Genomic DNA, 23047 nt, shown 5'->3' with positions numbered 1-23047 from the left:
GTTAGAAATGTTTTATAACTTTTCCTTTAAAATGGTGAGTATAATATTTTATAATTTCTCATAAATCAAGGAAATTGTTTGCTTCTGAACTTTTGAAAGGTTCTAGCATTTAGGCCTCAGCAAGTATTTTAAGATGATGGGGCAATATCGAATAAAGTATTCATGAGCTGTGCACCGTCTTTGCTTATATTCACCCATGGTCAAGGATATTCCTAATAAGGTGTGAACCCTGCCCACCTTTTCCTATGTGTGAGTCTTTTTGATGCACAAAATAAATACAGATGTGGTTTTTCCCTCTCTGGGACAGGAAGGTAGATCAGGGCCAGACTCATTCAACTAGTTTATCCACAGCTTGCCAGAACATAACTTTGCCCCCATGCTTTGCTGACTTGGATTCCTCCACAAGGTTCCCTTCCAAAAATATGCTCAGAGTAGCTGAAGGTAGAGCTTAAGCCTCTAATTCTAAAAAGGATGTTTTTAGTTAGATTCAGTTTTACCCTCACTACATCATTTCTGCATGGTCCAAAATAGACAAACAGGATTATTTCCTCCACATCCCTAACCTGAGTGGAAATCATTTTATCCTCACTGGATTCTAAAGTGGGTTCTTCTAATATGTCACCAAGCATGGAGACATTATTGAAATTGTTTTGGGGGAGGGCAGAATGGGGACTTTCAAGGACTATGGGCTATGCTTTTAAGTTGATTGACAGCCTTAAGCTTCCAAAGTAAATTTCTAAGCCCCAAGTATTTTTTCATAGACATGTGAAACTTCAGAATTCCAAAGAGAAAAGGAAGTTTTATTTTTAAAATAAACTTTTGAAAACAAAGCCTGACAAGTAGTACAGAAAGCACTGTTGTAAATTGAATTTCCCAGTATGCTTTTTTTTTTTGTCTAAGGCTCCTTCTTCTTATTCCTGGAACCTGCCTTTTTCTGGTCCTTATTTGGCTTCATACTTATTCCTCCAACTTCTCAGTATTACCTTCTCAGATGCTCTTTATAAATATCTCCTGAAACTTCAGATTCAGTCCTTGTTGAACTTAACGTCTCTGTTTTCCCCATAGCATACAAAATAAAACCCCAACTCCTGCTGAGGCCTTCAAGGTTTTTAAGGTCTGGTCCAAATCATTTTTCCCTATATTTTTATTCTATTTTTTTTACGTTCAATATAAACAAATTCATTCACTTTTTCTAAATCAGAACTCTCCTTTTCTATTTCTCTTTGTTTGCCAGGGTTGGCCTCCCACATAGGCCTATGACCTATGTGACTACACATATCCAGTGCTTAGAAAGAACTGAAACTTAAAGCCTTCCTACTGGCATATTGAAATTATTAACTATTTTATGTTAGAGTGTGTTTTTGAGTAGATACCGGTGTAGCAAACACCTGTACAAGCAGAGGAGATACATTAGCATCCACATCTGTCATTCCCTATACTATAATTCTGTGGTATTGGAGATGTCCCTATTCCAGTATGGGATTCTGATGGGGAGTGAGTTCAGAGAGATCCAAAGCAGTACAAGGTCACTAGAATATCTATCTAACAGTAAATCTCACTTATGACTCCTATTGCCTGTGTCTTTCATCTGAAGTAGAATTTTCTTCAAACACAGGAAGAGGACAACACCCCAGGTTTCTCTGAGAAACATGCATGATCCAAGAACTCAATCATACTCCTTCCTATGTGTATTACTCCCATTGATAGGTCAACTACTTGTGCTGAAATTATTTTGCAGAGGGACCACGAAAATCAGAACAACCCATAGTTCTTTTCAGTTATTCATCATCAATTACTGAAGTACATACAGAGGGTATGGAGAACATACATTACTCAAGAAATCAAATAAGAGAGCAGAGTACACGTAATTCCCAAATTTCCAGTGTTTCCTTTGTAGAAAATTTATACAATTATATTGTTCTATATTTGTATGTGAAAATCATGAAATAAAAATTATTTTGATGCTTTCACATACAAATTAAATATTCTCTTACTTGCATGTAAAACTGGCATTGAACAAAATAATATCATAAAAGTTGTGTTAATAATAGACACTTTACCTTTTCTTCTTAATGCTACATTTACTAGCAAATGAAAAACAACATGACTAAGGGATTGGGGAGGCTGAGGATGTTGAAGGAAGCTTTATAATTTAGTACCTCTTGTGGGAAAATTTTCCTCCTGTTTTACCAATAAGTGGTCCTACAATTTCATTTTCAGATATTTCATTTTCAAATTATATAGTCAGCTTGGGACTTCTTTTGTCCCCCAATTCACAATACAGACCAGGCAAAGGGCCTGGGTTGAGGTGTATATGGGGTGCATTTACTGTACCTCCTCTTTCTGTACAGTCAGTGTAAAGAACAAAGCTTGTGGTAAGAATTGGGAGGCCTTATCTCTTCTTTTCTTTTGAAAAACTTTTTTGAAAACCCTTTTTCTTCTCTAGAAAATCTCTCCCATTTTCCTTGTTCTCTCAGCCATCCCCAATCTCTGCCAAAAATTCAACCCTAATTCTTCAAAATGTCACTCAAAAACATCTCCTCTGGAGTGTCCCCTGATCCTTTCCACCCTGATCTTTCTACAGCTTGTGGTATTTGCAAGGTTCCTTAGTAGAATCATTTGGTAGAACTCCTCTTTTTCCTAATAATGCAAGCAAAACTCTCTTGAAGACAAGGATGACCCTTGCAAAAGGCAAAAAGTTTCCTGTTTGCACCCCTAGAGTTCTCTGAAATTTTTCTTACTCGTTAACATCCCATAGGCAGTTTCTTTTATTCCCTACAAATTTCCATACATGTCAGAGACTTGGAATGACTAATTGGTAATGGTTGAATATGTGAAGAGTATGTTTTCAAAATTGGTTCTACAATTACTAGCTGCAAGCTCTTTTTTGTTTTTGTTTTTGTTTTGGGGTCACACCCGGCGTTGCTCAGGGGTTACTCCTGGCTGTCTGCTCAGAAATAGCTCCTGGCAGGCATGAGGGACCATATGGGACACCGGGATTCGAACCAACAACCTTTGGTCCTTTTTTTTCTTTTGCTTATTTATTGAGTTTTAAAATGTATATGACAATGTGCCTATGCAAAAAAAGTCATACCTGCCCCTCCTCCCACCTTTTTTCTTTTTTTTTTTTTCCCCTTTTCTTCTTTTAATTTTACTTATATTCTAGATAGGAGCTCCTGCTTTTCCATAGAACCATAGAACTTGAATCACTTTGTTCTTTCATATTTCTATGTCTTCCTACAAATTGAGAAAAGAAAAGTGGATGGGATCCAGGGCCAAGTGACCTCAGGAACAATGAATGGGGGGGGGGGGGGTGAGAAGTCAGATCTAAATAGCCAAGCCAAAGTCAATGACAATAGAATCAAAAGACCCAAGCTAAGCACAAAAATGGACCTGTTACACTAGTAGACCAGGGTCTAGGGATGGAGGTATGGGATGTATGCGTGGAACTATGGTGGAGGGAGGTCAACACTGGTGTTGAGAATGGCCCTAATTCACTGTCACTAAACACCTTAAATACAACTGTGAAAGGCTTGTAATTAACAAAGGCCTCAATAAAAATTATTTTTAAAACCACATAATTAGATCAATAGATGCAGAGAAAGCATTTGACAAAATTCAACACCCATGAAATTCCTCAGCACAATGAAAATATTGCATAATTGTCTTAAAATCAATTTATGATAAAAAACCAAGTAGCCTAATATTTTTACTTTACATAGACTCTTAACTATTTATGATGCTGTGAATTCCTTTGGCAATGGAAACTCATGGCATTCATCTAAGAACAGCATTCTTAAATATATAAAGTAAAATATGTAGCATGACAGAGGAAATTATATTGAAATATTTTTAAGAAAACTAAACATTTTTAAATTAATTTTTGATATATATACATGTGATTTCTCAATGCATGAATTACACTCATACCAAGATTAAATATTGAACCTAATAACTGCTGCAATCTTCAAGAAGTACAAAGAGTATTGAGAAATATCCGCAACAATGAAATGTAATATAAAAATATAATTTCAGTTGGTGATAGTACCATGTTTGTTCTTACTGTTATGTCTGGTTTTGTCATATTCCTAGTGAAAGAAATGATTATTTTAGGAGAGATTAAAGAAAATAAGGAAGTATTTTTCTTTTCACCTCTGAGTCCAAGGATCCTATATCAAAAATCTGGTTTTGAAGATATGCAGTCAGAGAAAAAGATACTTTTCTTGTCATGTGTATGCCCATATTTGTCTCCACCTACATGCAATAACATAATGAGAGCTTCTCAGTATTCTTCTCTAGTCCTCCAAACTAGGACTTTGAGGACAGAGCTTTTCCAGTGAAAGGCTCTTCCAGATGCCTGCTTGAAGGAAGTGCAGTCCTCCTGGGAAGACATCCAGTTCCTATGGTCTTGAATCCATTGCTCCAGGCTGGCCTCTTGGGCAAATGGTTTCTCTTGGGCCCCAAAGATCATTGTGAAATCCCTGGTCTTGGTCATTGATGGTGGGTGTTTCATTTCCCCACTTTGTGTTTGAGAGTTCTATGGAACATGATGTGTATCTATTTTGTTCCTATATAAATCTTAATAGCTATGTGTCCTGGGGGACTTCCTACTGATGAGTGATGGTAGATTCATCACAATGTGCCTCCAACTCTTCTCAGTTTTGGCGCTCCAGCAACTCACTGAGCCCTTTGGATACTTTAGGACTATTCTCAGTTCCATGGACTATAGCCCTGGCCTTGGTGTTTGTTTAAATAACTTTATTTTAAGAAGACAACTTTAAAGATAGACTAAGTTGGAGGTGGAGCATGACGGAAGTACCTGTGAAGAAATTATCTACCAGAGATACTATCAAAGCCTTTTCAACTCAAAATTAATCTTCCAGCCTCATCTGGTTATTCAAAGTCTCCAGCTGAGGGCAGCTGTTCTGTCCTGAGCAGGGTTATAACAGGTTCAACACTGCTATTTTCACCCATTCAAATCTGCCTGCAGCTTGATTTCAGAATTCTACTTCAACTTCTTAACATCAGGAATAATTTCATAACACAAAATAAGGGTGGATTGATGCTGGCTGCTAAGTCACTGGGATACCAATTTTTTTCCACTCACTTTATGGCAGTGGAGAAAATGGCCCATTTTGGTTGCTTTCTTTGAAGAAGTTATACCAATATACATTGATAAGTAAAGCAATAAAACTGGGGGGGGCAAGAAGTGAATATACCTTGCTTATTGTTTTACAGTCCAAATTAAAACAATTTCAAAAGAAATAGATAGATCCATCAATTTTTTTCAAAGTCCCAAATATAAACCATTATGTTCTGTCCTTAGGAAGTGCTGAATACAAGTTTTTGCATTCATGTGTACATTTCTTTCATGCTTTCATTAGTCTACACTTAATAAAGACTAGAAGCAAGCAGTCTGTATATAGAGGGAAAGGCAGTCAAGTTACATAATAGAATTGAAAAGGGTTAAACCTTCATGCCATGTTATACAACTTCAGATGAGTGTATCAAGAAATTCTGCCATTTATACACATAAGAATACTATGCAAGCTATTAGAACCGATTAATTCATCAGCTTTGCTGCAAATACATGAAGTAGAAGATCATGTTAAATTTAAGAATTCAGAGGGAAAGAAAAATACAGGATGGTCTCATCCATCTGTGAAATATGAAGAATCAAAATAAGAACATTGACAATGCTGAACAAAGAAAAGGCTTTGACATTGGAATATAGATCCATGTACCAAATGGAGAGGAAGGAAGACCAGAATAGAAGAAAATAAAGATAGAGATTGGGGTTCCTAAGCACTTTGGAGTGAGGGTAGAGTAAATGTATATATAGACTTCATAAATTATTTTTAAATTTTATTGAGGTTATATGATCTAAAATACTCTTACAGTGGCTTCCCACACACATAATTACAACATCACAATGATGTTATAAATCATAACATTATTGTAACCACCTAAACTATCATAAATATCTTCATTCCAGAGGTTAATAGTGAATCTCAAACAAGTTACCCCTAAAGCTTACAATTTTATACATTACCAAAAGTAAGATTAAAAACCTATTTTTAAGATCTCCATATAAAATTCAATTGATAATTCAATACAGATAATTTTCATATAAATTTGTTGCCCCCTTTTTTATTTAGTAGTTTATCCATATCTTTCTGTGCATTCTTAAAAGCAATATCAAATCAAGTTTATATAAGATTACAGAAAGTAAAATGAATTCATAATTCCTAACACATTTTCATTTTTCTTCCTTATTTCTCTTTAGCTGCCTTAACACTGCACTCAATTCACTCTGAATTCAACACTCGAGACTGTCAGCATACATCTTCTCTTATTCTCATAACATCCCAAGCATCTATTGATTGATTTGCCTGGTATATCTTATTCTTTACTAGATATTCCCATTTCAAGTGAAATCATAGTGGAGGTTTTAGTTTTAGTTTTTCTTTTGAGAAATTATCATAAAAACATATCTCAAGGAGGAACTTGAGATTTAAAACTATATGAATATTCCTGTTACAGTTGATGAACTAAATTGTTTCCAAGTCTCTAAGAGTAGGATTAATTTTATTCTAACTATTTAGTTGCCTATCAATGAAGATTTGCTGCTTAGGACCTGCACCCTTGGGCATAGCCTCTACCTGAGTGAGCATGCTAGAGTTTGTTCTTTAGCACAGCCCACAGCCACCCTGCTGAACAGATCTTCATCACTGGCTTTCTTCAGCTTTACTGGTTTCCCTACTGAGGTTTCTGGTGGAATCACAGGCTCCTAATTATTTTTTTCCAATTTTAAGTGCTGTGATTTGCAATACTGTTTCTGGTAGGATCTTTGTGACTACACTGTTCCTTCACCAGAATGTTCACTTCTCTTTCATATAGTTCTCCTCTATTCCCTCCCCTATCCACCCCACAAATCCAGTTCTGTAAACCTGTTCTCAGGTGTTGTCTCCATTCTCAGGTTCTGTTGTCTCTGAGCATTTGTTATCTCTTTAGACCTATATATGACATCATTCTATGTCCGTTCTCTCCCTCTAGCTGACTTCCAGGGGAAATACCTTTCATTCTTTGGGACAATTCTGGCCAGAAGACTAGCATGCTAGTTTGAGTACACCCACAGCTAGCTTCCCCAGGAAACCAACAGAGACATGTGTGTCCCTTAAGGCTCCCTTTCTCTTATCTTTCATTCTACATATAAGATAGAAAGCACCTGTCTCTATCATCCTTTGCAATTCTGTCTCTCTTTCTTCTTCCTGCTTCCTACAACCTCGAGTCAGAAACTGATAGATCCTCCCACTGCCAAAAAGTCCTACATCCCAATAATTTTTTCCAAACTATGGGATCATGTTCAGGCTAGGGACTTTTTATACTGAAAGAATATCCAACAAAGTCTTTGAAGCCCATCTTCAACTCAAGGAGTTAAATACCTGCTTTCTTATTGGAAAGCAGAGGATTTTTCCAAGGGAGTAAAATTTGAAAGAAAGTGATTCATTTTTAATGTTTCAAAAATATTTTCTATATAGCTGCTATTCATGCTAATTAACTCTTTAGAATCAATAGTCTTCACCATTTTAAATAGATTTAAACTGTTCCAAATGTTGAGTATAATCCATTAGGAAACGAGTTCAAAAATGAATGTGCTGCATTACTCATTGTTCTCTTTTCTTCTATTGTTATGATGACTGGAGGTTATACATTTGTTTGTGTGTTCACCAACATGGTACATTTTTTTGTGGTGTGTGTAAACATATGACTATGGGGCTCCAGAGGCGGCACCAGGAATCTCAAACAGCCCAGTGACTGAAACCATACTGGTCAGATGTGGGAAGCACCAGATCAAACTTGGTCTCACACAAGGCTACAAATCTTGCACTGTTCCCTGGGCCCCCTTAATACATTTTAAATTTAGAGTATTTGTTTTAGGCTAACTTAAATATTTTGATAGATTCATATTGTAATGTGTTAGTAAATTGCATTTACTACTTTAATAATATTCTTATTTCAAAAGATATTAGACTTGAGAATTCTTTGTTTTTAATAGTTTTCCTTTTTTTTTTTAGTATTTTCACTGTCTTATTCAGGTTTAGAAAAAGAACATAGAAGTTAGACAGCCCCTCATGTTTCTGTGCTCTGGAAGATTTTACATAACACAGGAATTATCAATTGTTTAAATGTCCAGAGGGGAAGTCTGGAAGTCTTCAGCCCTAAACTCCTTGAGTAGGTTCTTTTTGGGAAGGTTCTCTGACATTCTCAATTGATCTTACAGAAAAAATTTCAATACTTCTATACGGCTATTTTTAGAAATACCAATTAGTTAATTTATTAATATACCTTTTACATAATTTGCTTATAGTCTTTAGGTGACTTTTTTCCTTTTCCTCTGTGGCCTCTGTGTGTATGTGTGTGCTTTCTAAATTTTCTTAAAGTAGTTCATCTTACAGTTTGCAAATAAGCAAATCTGGTATTTAATGTATTAATTACCTTGTTTTTCTATTTGCCCCACTTAATTTTCACATTTAGCATCATTAAGACCTTCTAATTTTCCTTTTCTTTTTCAGAGTGTCTGTTCTTTTTTTATCTTGGCTGCATTTCTGTGAATTAAAGACCAATTTCACACTTTATGAAAGAAAAGAAGTAGAACAAAATAGTATTATTTTATTTGTTGCCACCCAGATTACATAATAAAGCCCCACTTAAGATGCAAGAGGTGTATAGGTGGTATTGTGGTTAGGAGAAGATATGCACAAGTGTAGTGGGTGGTTTCTGCCTGTCAAGAGAGAAGCAGAGGAACTAAGAACAGATGGATAGTAGCATTCATTGTTACCAGACTGGCTTTCTCATTCAACTTACCTTTGGGGTAAAATGTGCAGCTTCTTTTTATATGCATGTTCTCTATACATTGTCTAAGAAATGTCTCTTTAAGTTTTAGTCCATCTTACAATCAAGTAATTTATTTTTCTATTGTTAAATTTTAAGTGTTCTTTTTCTATTTTGGATAAATAGATCCTTTATTAGGTTTTTCTTTTTTGCAAATTATAGTTATTTTTATTTTAGGATTCTTTTTTTTTGCCCCCATATTTTCAATTAATTTGATTAATTTTTACTATTTACTATTTGTTTTTAACTTGTTAAACTCTCAAGAAAAATATGCAGTAAATAATTAATAAAAATGCTGTAAGTTTAGAGTAGAATAGAATAGAGTAGAATAGAATAGAATAGAATAGAATAGAATAGAATAGAATAGAATAGAAAAATAGAAAATAGAATGGAATGGAATCGAATGGAATGGAATCAAATGGAATCGAATGGAATGGAATGGAAACCATTTGGACCATAATAGCACACAGTTATTATTCTACTGCCATAGAAAAATCTTTACAAATTAATATATAAAGCTTATTGTTACAAGCCATTTTAATCTTATTAAAATATATGTATAATATATAAATATATAAACAGATCAGAAGATCAATCTCTGTGACTAGCTCTATGAGCTCAGTTGATTACTTATAACTATGGTTTTGCTTTCTCAAATTAAACCATATTAAGATGATTCATAATGTCTTCCAGCACATAGGTTTCCTGGTTTAAGAATTCTCTTGAATCTACCCCTAGCATTCCTATGGGGGCTACAAGTCCTGTGTGGTCCCTCTCATTGTCCAATTCTGCTCCAGGGCAGTCATCTGTGAGTTCCTTCACTAAGTTTTGCATAGAACTTTCTTGAGGGCTTTAACCATGCTATGTTTATCATCATACTGTCCACTGTATTTTGGAATAAAGATGAAAATCCTGTGATAAATATTAAATCTTTAATAACTTTTATTCTAGGTAATATGACAAGTGAGTTGATATTGAACTTTTAGCAATATTGGTCAAAGATCTCTCAAATTCTTTTTTTGGGGTGGCCACACCCATTGATGCTAAGGGGTTACTCCTGGCTATGTGCTTAGAAAAAACTCCTGGCTTGGGAGACCATATGGGACACTGGGGGATTTAGCCTTGGTTCTTCCTAAGCTAGCACTTGCAAGGCAGAGATGCCTTACCTCTAGTGCCTCTGCATCGGCACCAGATATCTCAAATTCTATGTGAACTAAATGTAAAAATTTTAAATTTGGTTCAAGAATAACTATAAAAATGTATAAACAACTAAATAGAATAAAGCTGAGGTAAGTCTTGCTTTTGTTGTTTTATTTTGAGATATTTTGGGAGAAGGAGCACATCTTGAAGTGCTCAGAGCTTACTTCTGGCTCTTGCTTAGGGACTATTACTTCTGTAGAAGATTGAGGAGCCATTATAGTGCTAGGGATCAAACTGGGGCAGTAAATATTCAATTCCTAAAGTATCTCTCCAACCATTTATCATTGTTTTAAATGAATATCTAGGGGCCAACGTGAGAGCACAATGGGTAAAATCCTTGATTAAACCTTGCATGCAGCTGACCCAGGTTTGATCCCTGGCAACACATATATATGGTCCCTCAAGCACCACCAGCAGTGATCCCTGAGCATAGGTCCATCGATTAGTTCTGAGCACTATCTGGTATGACTCCAAAACAAAAATAAATAAATAAGCCAATGTCTAACTTAAAATAGAAAATAAGCCATTTTAAGGATTATACAAAATGTGTGAATCAAATGGGTAAATCATAGAAACAGAATTTTGACAAATTTTGACAGGTCACAAGAAAAGTCATATTTAAATAAAATTTTCTAGGAGTATGATTAGGGCCAAAGATTTAAGTTGTCAATATAAGGAAAAAGAATAATATAAGTATTACTATGTGTGATATAGACAGGAGCATAATTTTAAACTTTATTCAGCCTTTCATTTTTCTTGCTGGTCAAGCCACACTTGGAGTGGTTTTATATTTTTGTGTGTATCACTCACAACTCAGAGTTTTGGTTGTATAACAAATAAAACATACATACAAGCGTTTAGTAAACTTTTATCTAAGTAAAATCAAGTATTGTTATTATAACATATTTAATAAACACTAAACGTAACCTTTTTTTTTTCTTACTCCCCAGCAGTTATATTGTCAGCCAGTCCTGGACACCCGGAGGCTCTCAGGGGTTACTCTGGGTGTGACCCAAAAACCAAAATAATAATAAGAATAAAAAGTTAAGTTAAAAAGCAATAACTGTGCAAGAGTAAAAGCAATAACCACACAGCTCTTGCCTTCTCACTTGGACCAACGTGGTCTTCACTTGCTAGCTGGTGTGAAGTCGGGTTGTTTCACCAGCTAATAAAGTTGGATGAACTCAAGGTTACAGCAACCATTTTATCTCCCATCTTAACTCAGTAAGAGCAGAAAGTCATCATATGTAAACTTGTTACTTAGTAAGGCTTCTAACAGGAATTGGTTATGAGGGTTTCTATGATTAGGAAGAAATCCAGGGAGTATAGAGGATGGTCACCCTTACCCGTGCCAATTGTGTTAGAGGTTGCTGATTTAAAAATGGAAAAACAAAATTGTTTGTGGCTTCAAATTCATTTAAAATAAAAAAACTTCATCAAATTCTTTTCCTGGCTGTATTGGTTTAAAACATGGTCTTCAAGGACATCTGGTCACTGTGTACAAAAATGTAAATTCCTTTGCTTAAACCTATCTGTGGGAAATTTTTTCGTATAGTGGTGCCCCACAGGTTTCCACTTAGAAGTTAATTTGAAGGCAAGATACTAACAAGCTTTAATGTATTTGGAGAGAGATCCACTACCCACCCACCCAATGATCATAGTCTGCAAAGTCAAACTCATTGGCATTGATACCCAATCCCTCTGAGTTCAAAACAAGAACCACTTCACAGTTCCCACAATTGTAAGAGAACCTTGGCTTTTTCCTTTGAAATGTTTCCTTTGAAGGTCAAGGTATATGGGGCCATGTTGACTCAAGAAATTGCTCATCTCTAGAAGGATGTGGCCTCTGATCCATCACACATTTGTAATATTCACATGAGGTTAACAAAACAAATGGTTTTGATTGTAATGTGTGAACTGAAGCTAGTCTTTTTTCTTCCCACTTGTCCCCATTACAGGAGCATTATTTCAGAATAAATTTAAGAGCCAGGCCAAGAAAGACCCCTCAAATATCTAAATAATTCACTGATCTCATTTATAAGCTCTTCAATTTCTGTAATCATCCAGAGTTGATGCCTTACTCTGAACTATTTCTAAGAGTATAAGGGTTGTTGGAAGTTCTCCGTCATTATTCTGCCTCTTTCACCCTTTATTAAGCAGTGTCATCATCCCTGAGAAGAAGCATCATCATTGTTCTTTTGATCTGTCCTTACTAATACCTGCTGTACCATCAGATTTCTAAAAGAACAATTTAATATTGGAACCAGAAATGAGTAAAACTTAGGAGCTGATTCTAAGAATTATGTCACAATGTACAAGAGAAATTATGTTGCTGAGATAGGTTGAATGGGCAGATTTCAGCCTTGAGAGTGTTTAAGAGCAAGGTGTAATTGTTCCACGGACCCACTTGTACTCAAAATACCTTGTCAGCTCTTCAGCCAGAATCACATGAATATCTACCCAATGCATCCTATACTTTGGTCTCTCCAGTGCCAAGCATGAACCTAGGCATTAATGTTAGTTGAAATCAGTTAATCAGGAAGCGTAGCATTTCTTTCCATATTTATATCTACTTAACCACTCAAATATTTATTTGGTCCAAAATGATGTAGTATAAACTAACCCTAAAAATATTTCTCCACATGGAGCACATGTGTTTGATAGTATTTTATAAAACTGGCAATATCTAATAATTATAATAAATATTATGTTTTGAAATATATGCAGATTAACACACCTCCCTTGAACCCACTCATTCATGACTAAGTCTCTTCATGTGACATATGACAGCCACCAAATGGTCAACTTCAGAGCCCTAGAGAGTCATGTGTTTGGATAAAGTCCTTCCAATCTCTCTGTTGTTGTTTATCTCAAATCTTAATTCAAGTGCTTCTTCTATTACTTTTCTTCCCCTCAAGGAAACACCACCCAGAGAGCAAAAATTTTGACAACAGTGTTTAAGGTGGTTGTGGATAATTCTTCATTTAAAAAGGCCAAAGAATAGATATGCTGTATCCTTTCAGATTTTTGCTATTACAAATTGAGATTTTTACATGAAAGTATAAAAATACATGTAGATAAGTACACACACTAATACTTATATAAATATATTAAATCTACCTACTTATCGTATGTCTCTATCTCTGTCTCTATCAAATATCTAAGTGAAGTACTCCTATATCTGAGCTACTCCTGTAGCTAATAAATGACATTTTAGCAGCTAGTTTGTTCAGTAAAAAAGATCTAGTCATTTCCATTTTTCCCTCTCTTTCCACAGCACTAAGTATACTGAATTTTCAAGGGCAAAAACATATCCGGGGTGTGAGGTAAAATGGAAAGCCGAGTTTCTCCATTTCATCCTGGAATTGACTGGTTCCACGCCCACCTGGCCACTATTCCCAGCCCCTTGGTGGTCTGCACCATAGAGGAGGGTCCAGAATGCCTTTTGGCCTATTCTTCCAGATGTTCCTCGAGGTGGGCGGTATTCTTGTGACACTGTAGCCTTTCGGGACCCTCCTGTGAATGAAGGCGCCTATGTGGATGTTCTAAGGAATCTGTCAGGAGAAAGTGGTTGAAATCCAAGTGTGGACACTGGGTATGCCAGTGATGTGTCCACCATTTGGTCACCTCAAAAGATGTTGGTTCAGCTGCTTTGGGAGGGATGGGAATGATATTTGGGGAGGCCAAGCCTAAGGCCTGGGTGTTTCTGAGGCCTGACTTGATGGTTGTGATTAATTGGGGTGGTTGAGGTGGAGTGGGTCTGTGAGAGTAAAAGAACTGACTTCTTAGAGACCCAGGATTTTGTGGCAACCAAGAATTCTGTTTAAAAGTTCAATCAATAAAAAATTAATTGAGATATTTGTTTCATATTTGATTCTGCTTTGGCCCAATTGTTTCCAGAAGCAATCTAGTCATTGTTATGGTCACCTTAACTAGATTCCTCCAATGAGGTAGCATGTTAAGAGGGGTTTTGTTCTTTAGTTAATAGCTAGTGATTCTATCTTTCTTTTTTTCACATTACCATTTTTTCCTTATTTCACATTACCATTTCTTTTACATTATCTACATAAAATCAAGTATGTTTTTTAGGGTATTTTAAAGGTACCTTTTCTCTTTTTTTACTTTAGGCCACACCAAGAGTCTCCAGATGGTATTCTCTGACCATATGATGCCAGTGTTGGTGACTAAACATAGCTCTTATTTATAGAAAAATCTATGTTTTAGTCCATTGAGCTGTATTTTCAGCCCTCACTTTCTAAAAATGTCTACATATGTTCCTTTGTCCTTACAAACTATGCATTTGCAATTGATGACAGTACTTTTCCAATGAAAGCAGGAAATTGAGATATATCTGAACCACCACTGGACTATATCTGAGCCCAAGCCTCCACCCAAGTGGAGCTGTTGTCTGCTTATCTTTCCTTTCACTACTCCCCTTTGTGCCTTTATCCATGTGTTTCTGCCTAAGATCTTCTTAGTCCTTCGTCTAGCTGGTTAAAGTTATTCTCATCCTTCAATATTCAGCTCAATATTACCTCTGAGTAATATTACCTCCAAAATGGCACCTATTCCAATTTACCCAAAATGACAGGTACTCTTTGTCAAAGAAAAAAATCTCATCAATCCTTGTATGTGAAGCAAAAAGAAAAACACAAGTATTTGAAAGATTTAGAGTATCTTTGGGAACGTACAATGATAATCTTTTTTTTTTGGGGGGGGGGGTTGGGTCACACCAGGTAGCGCTCAGGGGTTACTCCTGGCTCTACACTCAGAAATCGCTCTGGTCAGGCTCAGGAGACCATATGGGATGCTGAGATTCGAACCACCATCCTTCTGCATGCAAGGCAAATGGCCTACTTCCATGCTAACTCTCTGGCCCCTGATAATCTCCTTGATTTTGGATATTTTAACTGACAACTATGGCTTTACACTGAAGTATATCCTTTGAAAGGAATACTATGTAGATCTTATAATTCATGATTAACAGTATTTAATGACAAGGGATAACATTCAAAGTTTCCATAAATCTAGAAAAAGAAAATAATTTTAAATAGTATATTATATTAAATTCAAAAAAATAATACATGTTCACTAAATAGTTGAAAGGTTGTCTCAAGACCTACATTTATGGGACATTTTTTTCTTCTCGTTGTGATTTTTCTGGCTTTTTCTCTAACAAAAGACAACTATTTTTCATAAAAGAAACTTTTATATATCACATTTATTTCTAAGAATTCCTCAAGTATTTTGGTTATTAGCAGGTAAGAGAAAGGGATTCTTGATTTGAATCAGATTTTTAGCAGAAAGGCATTGTTTTTGAAATGGCTTACACTCTGGTATAAAACTGTGTCCTATGACATGTGTGTGTGTGTGTGTGTGTGTGTGTGTGTGTGTGTGTGTGTATGCGCGCACGCACGCACCATTTTCTTTTTTTTCTTTTTTTTTTTTTTTGTGGTCAAAGTGAATTACAAATCTTTCACAGTAATATTTAAGGCACATAGTGATAATGAATGAGGGGCATTCCCAACACTAGAGTTGTCCTCCCTCTACCCCTGTTCCCAGAATGCATCCCACTTCTCTGTCCTCTACCCCCAGTATTAAAGTGCAACTGTTCCCCCCTTGTAGAGCTTGATGTAGATTGGGTATCGATTCTGTTGCCTATGACACATTTTCTGTAATATTCTTAATAACATCTTTTCTAAGTGCCTGTTAAATCCTCTCACATGATCTCATTTTTCTTGTTAAACTTACTGATGTATGCAATGAGATAAGTAGCTTTCATAGTAATGACCAATCCAAACCTTGCTGGAGTAAAAGCCCTACAAGATACAGTTATAGTTCTAGTAGCATGATGGTGGGTGAATTATTCATCCTTTATATGCCCCAACTATTTCATCTGTAATATGGTCCTTACAGGATGATATAAAAATTAGGGAGTCAGGAGTTAAGTTAACCAGTGGCTGGTACATAAATCAGTCTGTACCAGGATTCATTTGTATTATTATTAATTTTATTGTTATTTAATTGTTATCTTATACTCTATTGGCTTCTATTTAATTCTAAATCTATATTCCTAAATGCTCTTGGTTTTTAGTTTTATAATTGAAATTACCAAGGTTAATGTTTAATTTACAGAATGAACTGTGTAACTTCCCAAGTTATGCAAAAGTTATGGCACAATTTTAACCTCACAACCTGGAGTTGTAGCTCAAGAAGTAAGGTGCTTGCCTTGCATATTGGAGGCACTGAGTTTTATCCCCATTCCAGAATAAAGAAAACAATAGTCATTTAGACAAAACAGTTAGGATGACAAGTCATGTGACACAACTGCTAAGTACATTATTAGTCCCAGGTATATTATAGTTTGAGCTCAAGAAATGAAAGCTACTTAGTTATATCATTGTCAGTTTAATTCCACAAATACTTATAAGATGTTATTCAATGAAAAAAAATTACAAAAAAACTTATGAAATTATTCAGTTTTTTAATTTATTTATATAACAAGTTACAGATTATGCCCGCATATATGTTTTGTGTGTATATACTCCTAAAACTAAGTGTTACTTTCTTTTTTTTTTGTTGTTTTTTTTTTTTTTTTTTTTTTGGTTTTTGGTTTTTGGGTCACACCCAGCAGTGCTCAGGGGTTACTCCTGTCTCTATGCTCAGAAAGCGCTCCTGGCAGGCTCGGGGGACCATATGAGATGCTTGGATTTGAACCACCATCCTTCTGCAAGCAAGGCAAATGCCTTACCTCCATGCTATCTCTCCAGCCCTAAATGTTACTTTCTTAATAGAGCTCAAAATTAAGGAATTTTAAAACATTTAACTCTTTTTTGGCTTATCTTTAAAAAATTGATCAGATAATATTGATGCAATCAAAACCCAAAAAGACCTTAGAATTACTACGTAAATTTAAAGCTTTCTACATAGTATAACATTCTTGGCCTTGTGGGAATGAAAAATATACATGCAATTTATTCTTATTTCCAGAAGGCCTGGAAGTTCACATCTAGATAACATGGACCAGACGAGTATGACATGGTAACACATGGATACAGTAGAGATACAGTGGAAAGTTAGAGGTAATACAGCCTGTATGGAGTTGTCCTGGCATACAAGACTTTTAATACTAAAATCCAGAGGTTCCTAGACAAACCAGTGATCTCATTTGCTATAGAAGCACATAGTAGGGCAATACTAGCCAAATGTACATCAATTTCCCAACACTTTCCATTATCCCCTATCAGTAAAATAGACTCTGTTCAGAACTGGGAGCATACCCCAATAGGTATAGTAGCAGGCATGAGGAACTACTTCCATTTAAGTCTCTAAAGTAGGGGAACTCAGAAAGATGATAGGTTTGGACTATCCCAGATCTACTCCCCAGCACCATACAGTACTCCTAAATTCACTGGGAATAGCCCTTGAGATTGTGCACACCAGCTAAGTGCCCAGGTTAATCAGCAGTACCACCAGACCTGAGTAGCACTACATTCTGAAGCCCTTACATTGGTCCTCTGTTAGCCAGAAGGATTTCATAGCTTAGAGTACCCCTAACCCAAGAAAAAAATGAATGTGAGTGTAATCAGTTTCATTGGCTCTTTCCCATCCCATCAAGCAGATAGGAGATGGCAGTGTTGATTGATTGAAGCAATTGGGATTCTGAGTCACTGTTGAGCTTCCAAAATAACTGTTAGACTCAAAGTGGAATTACTGTGAGAAATGGCTGGGCTGTGCCTCTGAGAAATAAGAGTACAATTTTTTAAGGTGGTAAAGCATGATGAGAGCCTCAAAACACACACACACACACACACACACACACACATACACAAAGAGAAGAGAGAAGGGGAGACTTCATAGAAACTGAGACATTAAAGAAAGCATGAAAAGCTGGTAAGATTTTCACCTGAAAAGAAACAATTCTGAAGAAAGTGAAGGCAAGTTTAGGGTTGCAAGTGAATTAAATTAAACAAATTAGTTAAAGTCTAGAATTTCTCTTGTTGAGGCCTTAAAAATAGTACAGTGAGGGAAGATGCTTGTTTTGTATACAACAGACCCAGATTTGAAACCCAGAAAACTCATATGGTTCTGCAAGCTCTACCAAGAGTGACACCTGAGCACAGAACCAAGAGTAAGTCCTGAGAACATTTGGATGTGGTCCTACTGCACCCCAACCCCCCCCCTCCATAAATTAAAAGCATTGCTCCTCTGTGGGGACATGAATTTGGGAAGGTGATTGATTATACCTATTGAGGAATACCTTGAACTTTCCAATGGAAATTTAAGCTCTGTTTTAGAAGGGACAGGTAACAAGTGAGCAGTCTAAGTAATTATGACTAGATGATTCATCTCAGCTGGAGTGAAGATCAAGGTGAGTAAGGAGAAAGTGCTGGGGTGGGCAAGGGCAAGTGCAGAGGTGGTGACAATCATCACTAACATAGGCAAGAAGGGGTGAAGGACTGAACCAGAGCCAGGATTGTTGCTCATCTGGGGGAAAGAATTTACTTGATTTGGCTGCTCCTAATTAGAACATCTCATAAGAGGAGAAAGAAGTGGAAGTGGATGCTGAGTTGTCCCCTTCATGGCAAAGAGTAGTGCTGATCACAGACGTTCCAGTGGTCTTCAAACTATGGCCCGCGGGCCACATATTGTATTTGTATTTGTTTTGTTTCTTCATTGCAAAATAAGATATATGCAGTGTGCATAAGAATTCGTTCATAAGTTTTGTTTTTACTATAGTCAGACCCTCCAATGGTCTGAGAGACAGTGAACTGGCCCCCTATTTAAAAAAGTTTGAGGACCCCTTAAACCAATGATGACAAACTATTTTCAGAGGCATCTGGGCATCTGTTAACATAGGTGCATGAATGAAAGAAAGTGGAGAATTCTGAGAAAAGAAATATAACAATGAGGGGTAAATCAAAAGAGTACAATATTCCAAAATCAATAGAGAGAATTAAATGAAGGGAAATCTGAGCCTGAGCATTGCAACCTGCAGAGAAGCTGAGGAGTCTAGTGACTGAAAAGTAAAAATGAGTCCACACTCAGGCTATTTTCTTGAATGTCATTTTATAAGGCATCTAAAAGAGAATAAAAATAAGAATGTGGTGTGTGGAACAGGCATGTGTAAGACTTGTGTGAACACAGGTGTTGATGTTTAAGCTAGACATATCTGATGAGGTCACACTTCTAAGTCAATAGATATTTGGGAGCACTATTCCCCATTTTCAAAGTCCAATATCTAAGGAATATAATGCTGAGCATGATATGTTCTACATCCACAAAGTTCTCTACTCTCTGCTGGTCTGTGGAAGAAATGAATTAACTGGATGTTTTAATTATGCAGTAAGGTCTAAGAGGCTCCACTAGATGCTTCAAGAGCACATAGAGGGACCATATTTTTCTTGGTTTTTGTTTTTATTTTTGTTTTAAATTCTAGAAAGATTTCTGGAGGAAGTGCTCTGGACATGGAGTCTACTCAGCTAGTAGAAGAACTGGCCTGGCAACAACATAGTAAAGATGAAAGATTATTTCAGTTTCTAGATGCAAGAGGTTCAAAGACCCAGAGGAAAGAAAGAGCCTGACACTATTAGAGACTATCAATGTTTTGGGGTGGCTAGAACTTAGAGGTAGGAAAGGCAGATATAAGAATGAACTGGCTCATTATAGACCTTTTAATAAGAGGAATGAGATAAACATTTAAAAGAAACCTGTAGAAGAGATAAGAAACCAATGTTGAGCACATTGGGTTAAACAAGGGATAATAGAAAGAGTCACATCAAAGGAGATGAGTATATATGGGATTGGCCAGTAGAGTAAGACTGACCTTCATCTGTGACAGCAGAGAGAAAGAAGAGGGCAGAATAGGGTGATGTCAAAATACACATACTCTTTCATTCTATCTATATATTTCTGTGTGTTTATTTCTCTCTCTCTCTCTCTTTCTCACGTTCTGACCCCCTTTCCACACTCACATGGCATACTTCTATTTTCATTTTTCTCTTTTTCTTTTTGTCCCCCAATTCACAATACAGACCAGGCAAAGGGCCTGGGTTGAGGTGTATATGGGGTACATTTACTGTACCTCCTCTTTTTATACAGTCAGTGTAAAGAACACATCCTGTGGTAAGAATTGGGAGGCCTTATCTTTTCTTTTTTTTTTTTTTTTTTTTTGGTTTTTCGGGCCACACCCTTTTGATGCTCATGGGTTACTCCTGGCTACGCGCTCAGAAATTGCCCCTGGCTTGGGGGGGACCATATGGGATGCCGGGGGATCGAACCGTGGTCCTTTCCTTGGCTAGCGCTTGCAAGGCAGGCACCTTACCTCTAGCGCCACCTCGCCGGCCCCGCCTTATCTTTTCTTTTATAAAAAATTTCCTTCACCAGTGCAACATTCCTATGACCAATATCCCACCCACCCCACACCGGCCTGTACTCTAGATAGGCTTTCTACTTCCCTCATTCAGTCACATTTTGTTATGATAGTTCTCAGTGTAATTATTTCTGTGACTGCACTAAACAATCCCTGTGGTGAGCTTCATGTCAGGAGCTGGACCCTCCAGTCCTCCTTTATTTTGTCTCTGAGAATCATTACACAAATGTTTTTCATTTTTCTCAAAACCTATAGATGAGTGAGACTATTCTGTTTATCTCTCTCCCTCTGACTTATTTGACTCAGCATAATAGATTCCATGTACATTCATGTATAGAAAAATTTTATGACTTCATCTCTTCTGACGGCTGCATAATATTCCATTGTATATATGTACCATGTTTATTTAGCCATTCATCTATTGAGGGGCATCTAGGCTGTTTCCAGAGTCTGGCTATTGTAAACAACGCTGCAATGAATATAGGTGTGAGAAAGGGATTTTTGTATTGTATTTTTGTGTTCCTAGGATATATTCCTAGGAGTGGTATAGCTGGATCACATGGGAGCTCAATTTCCAGCTTTTGGAGGAATCTCCATATCATTTTCCATAAAGGTTAGACAAGACGGCATTCCCACCAGCAGTGAATAAGAGTTCCTTTCTCTCCACATCCCCGCCAGCACTGCTTGTTCTCATTCTTTCTGATGTGTGCCAATCTCTGTGGCATGAGATAGTACCTCCTAGTTGTTTTGATTTGCATCTCCCTGATGATTAGTGATGTGGGGCATTTTTTTTCATGTGCCTTTTAGCCATTTGTATTTCTTTTTTGTCAAAGTGTCTGTTCATTTCTTCTCCCCATTTTTTGATGAAGTTCCATTTTTTTTTCTTGTAAAGTTCTGTCAGTGCCTTGTATATTTTGGAGATTAACTCCTTATCTGATGGGTATTGAGTGAATAGTTTCTTCTATCCTTCTAGTCTTTTTTAAGGATGTGTTTTCACTTTTGTAAATATCACATAGTACAATTTCCCTTTTTCATTTGATGTAATTATGTTTACATCTACCTATATTGAAATAGAAACCTAATTTAGCCCTTTTAACCACTGTGTATATTTCATCTAATAAATTCAAACAATAAAATAAAAGTAAAAACAGCATCTGCTACATAAAAATATAGAGTGCTTCCAATTTTTCTACTCTGCTCTGAATATTCTTATCTATAGTCAAAGCCTTATACATGAACAGAAGTTTCCTGTTAGGCATTTAGAAGTTCTAAAAATTTCATTGGAAGTTGCCATGTTGAATGAAGTAAGCCAGAGAAGAACAAAAACTTGAGATCAATACTTACATCTTCCTTGACCCCAGAGTATAGAAAGGAATACAGAGAAGGAAGGAAATCAAAAGGGGAGTAAAGAGATGAGAAAGGAAAGTAATAAGGAACAGGGAAAAAGATATCAGGTACACCATTAATGTAGGGCAGTAGTATGGTTATATTAAACCAGAGTCAGCAAACTAAAAACAAGATATACAAATTATAACGACCAAAGTAAACCTTTTACAGATTCCTAATTTTGAGAAGAATCACTAGAACTAATGTGTAGTAAAGATTTATTTAGTTGATGTAATTGAGGCTATTTAATGGGGCATATTAGCAAGCAGGTAAAGGTGAACTTTGCCCAGTCCCCAAAGCCTCTTCAATTCCATACTGAGAAACAAAATAGAAAAATTGACTCACAGTATAGATATGTAGAGAATAAACCCAAGAATAACAATGACTTGTGTTTATTAAACACCTTCCATGTGCATGACTCTTGTTATCATGAGGGAGAGATCATTCACAGTCATTTTGCAAATGGGAAAACTGAGGTTTAGCTTAACTGACTTTCCCAAGAAATAGTGGCAGGAGATAAGGGAAAGTCCACACAGAAAAATCAAGATTAAGAAGGGAGTCAGTGATGGAGCAGAACCTAGCACAGGCTGAGAAAGAGTGCCAGGAGCAGCGTGAGGGAGACATACACCCAACTTTGCCTGGATCCTCAGTCACACCCTATTTTGCCCTACTTTCAGTTTTTTCCAAGTGCTTCAATGAACATTTTCACTCCCTTCTGGGAAAAGATTTCACACTTAATTTGGACAGGCAATAAAGAGATCCTGACTTTTGCTGAATTAAGGCCAGGCTTATCCAGAGATGTGCCCTTGCCTGGGGCTCTGAATAATAGTTTTAAATGTGGTGCTTTAAAAAATGAATCACTCCCAGACTAAATGAAAAAAAAACAGTAAGGTTCACTGAAAAATTATTCAAAGATTATCATGTACACTTACTTTTATAACACCAAGCATAACATGTTTATTATGGAAACTTTGAAAACATGGAAATCTATAGAGAAAGTACCAATTATTGTTAATGTTACAAACCATAAAAACAACCTCTGCTAGAAGCCTACTATTTCCTTCAGTGTGTATGCTTAAATAAATAGGAATATAGATTTTGAATTTTTCCCTTTTCACTTGGAAGTACACCATGAATGCCAGTGATGCAGCTGAGTGACTGTGCTTTGTGAATTTGATCCCCGACATCATCACA

At 36.4% G+C, this 23047-nt stretch overlaps 1 protein-coding gene and 2 non-coding genes across 3 annotated transcripts in view; all 3 read right to left on the bottom strand.

Moving 5' to 3' along the window:
• AQP9 (aquaporin 9) overlaps window positions 1-23047 on the bottom strand; it is an 837480-nt gene that overhangs the window by 409811 nt on the left and 404622 nt on the right. The gene's annotated exons all lie outside the window — the stretch shown is intronic.
• On the bottom strand, window positions 2260-2392 carry LOC126010080 (small nucleolar RNA SNORA51). The gene has a single exon (XR_007496218.1). It is a non-coding gene; the product is annotated as a small nucleolar RNA SNORA51 (small nucleolar RNA).
• LOC126010015 (small nucleolar RNA SNORA51) lies at window positions 20105-20237 on the bottom strand. Its single transcript, XR_007496157.1, has one exon. It is a non-coding gene; the product is annotated as a small nucleolar RNA SNORA51 (small nucleolar RNA).

Source organism: Suncus etruscus, chromosome 5, assembly GCF_024139225.1.
Source record: "Suncus etruscus isolate mSunEtr1 chromosome 5, mSunEtr1.pri.cur, whole genome shotgun sequence".
Taxonomy (NCBI): domain Eukaryota; kingdom Metazoa; phylum Chordata; class Mammalia; order Eulipotyphla; family Soricidae; genus Suncus; species Suncus etruscus.
This window is presented reverse-complemented; position numbering and strand designations above follow the sequence as displayed.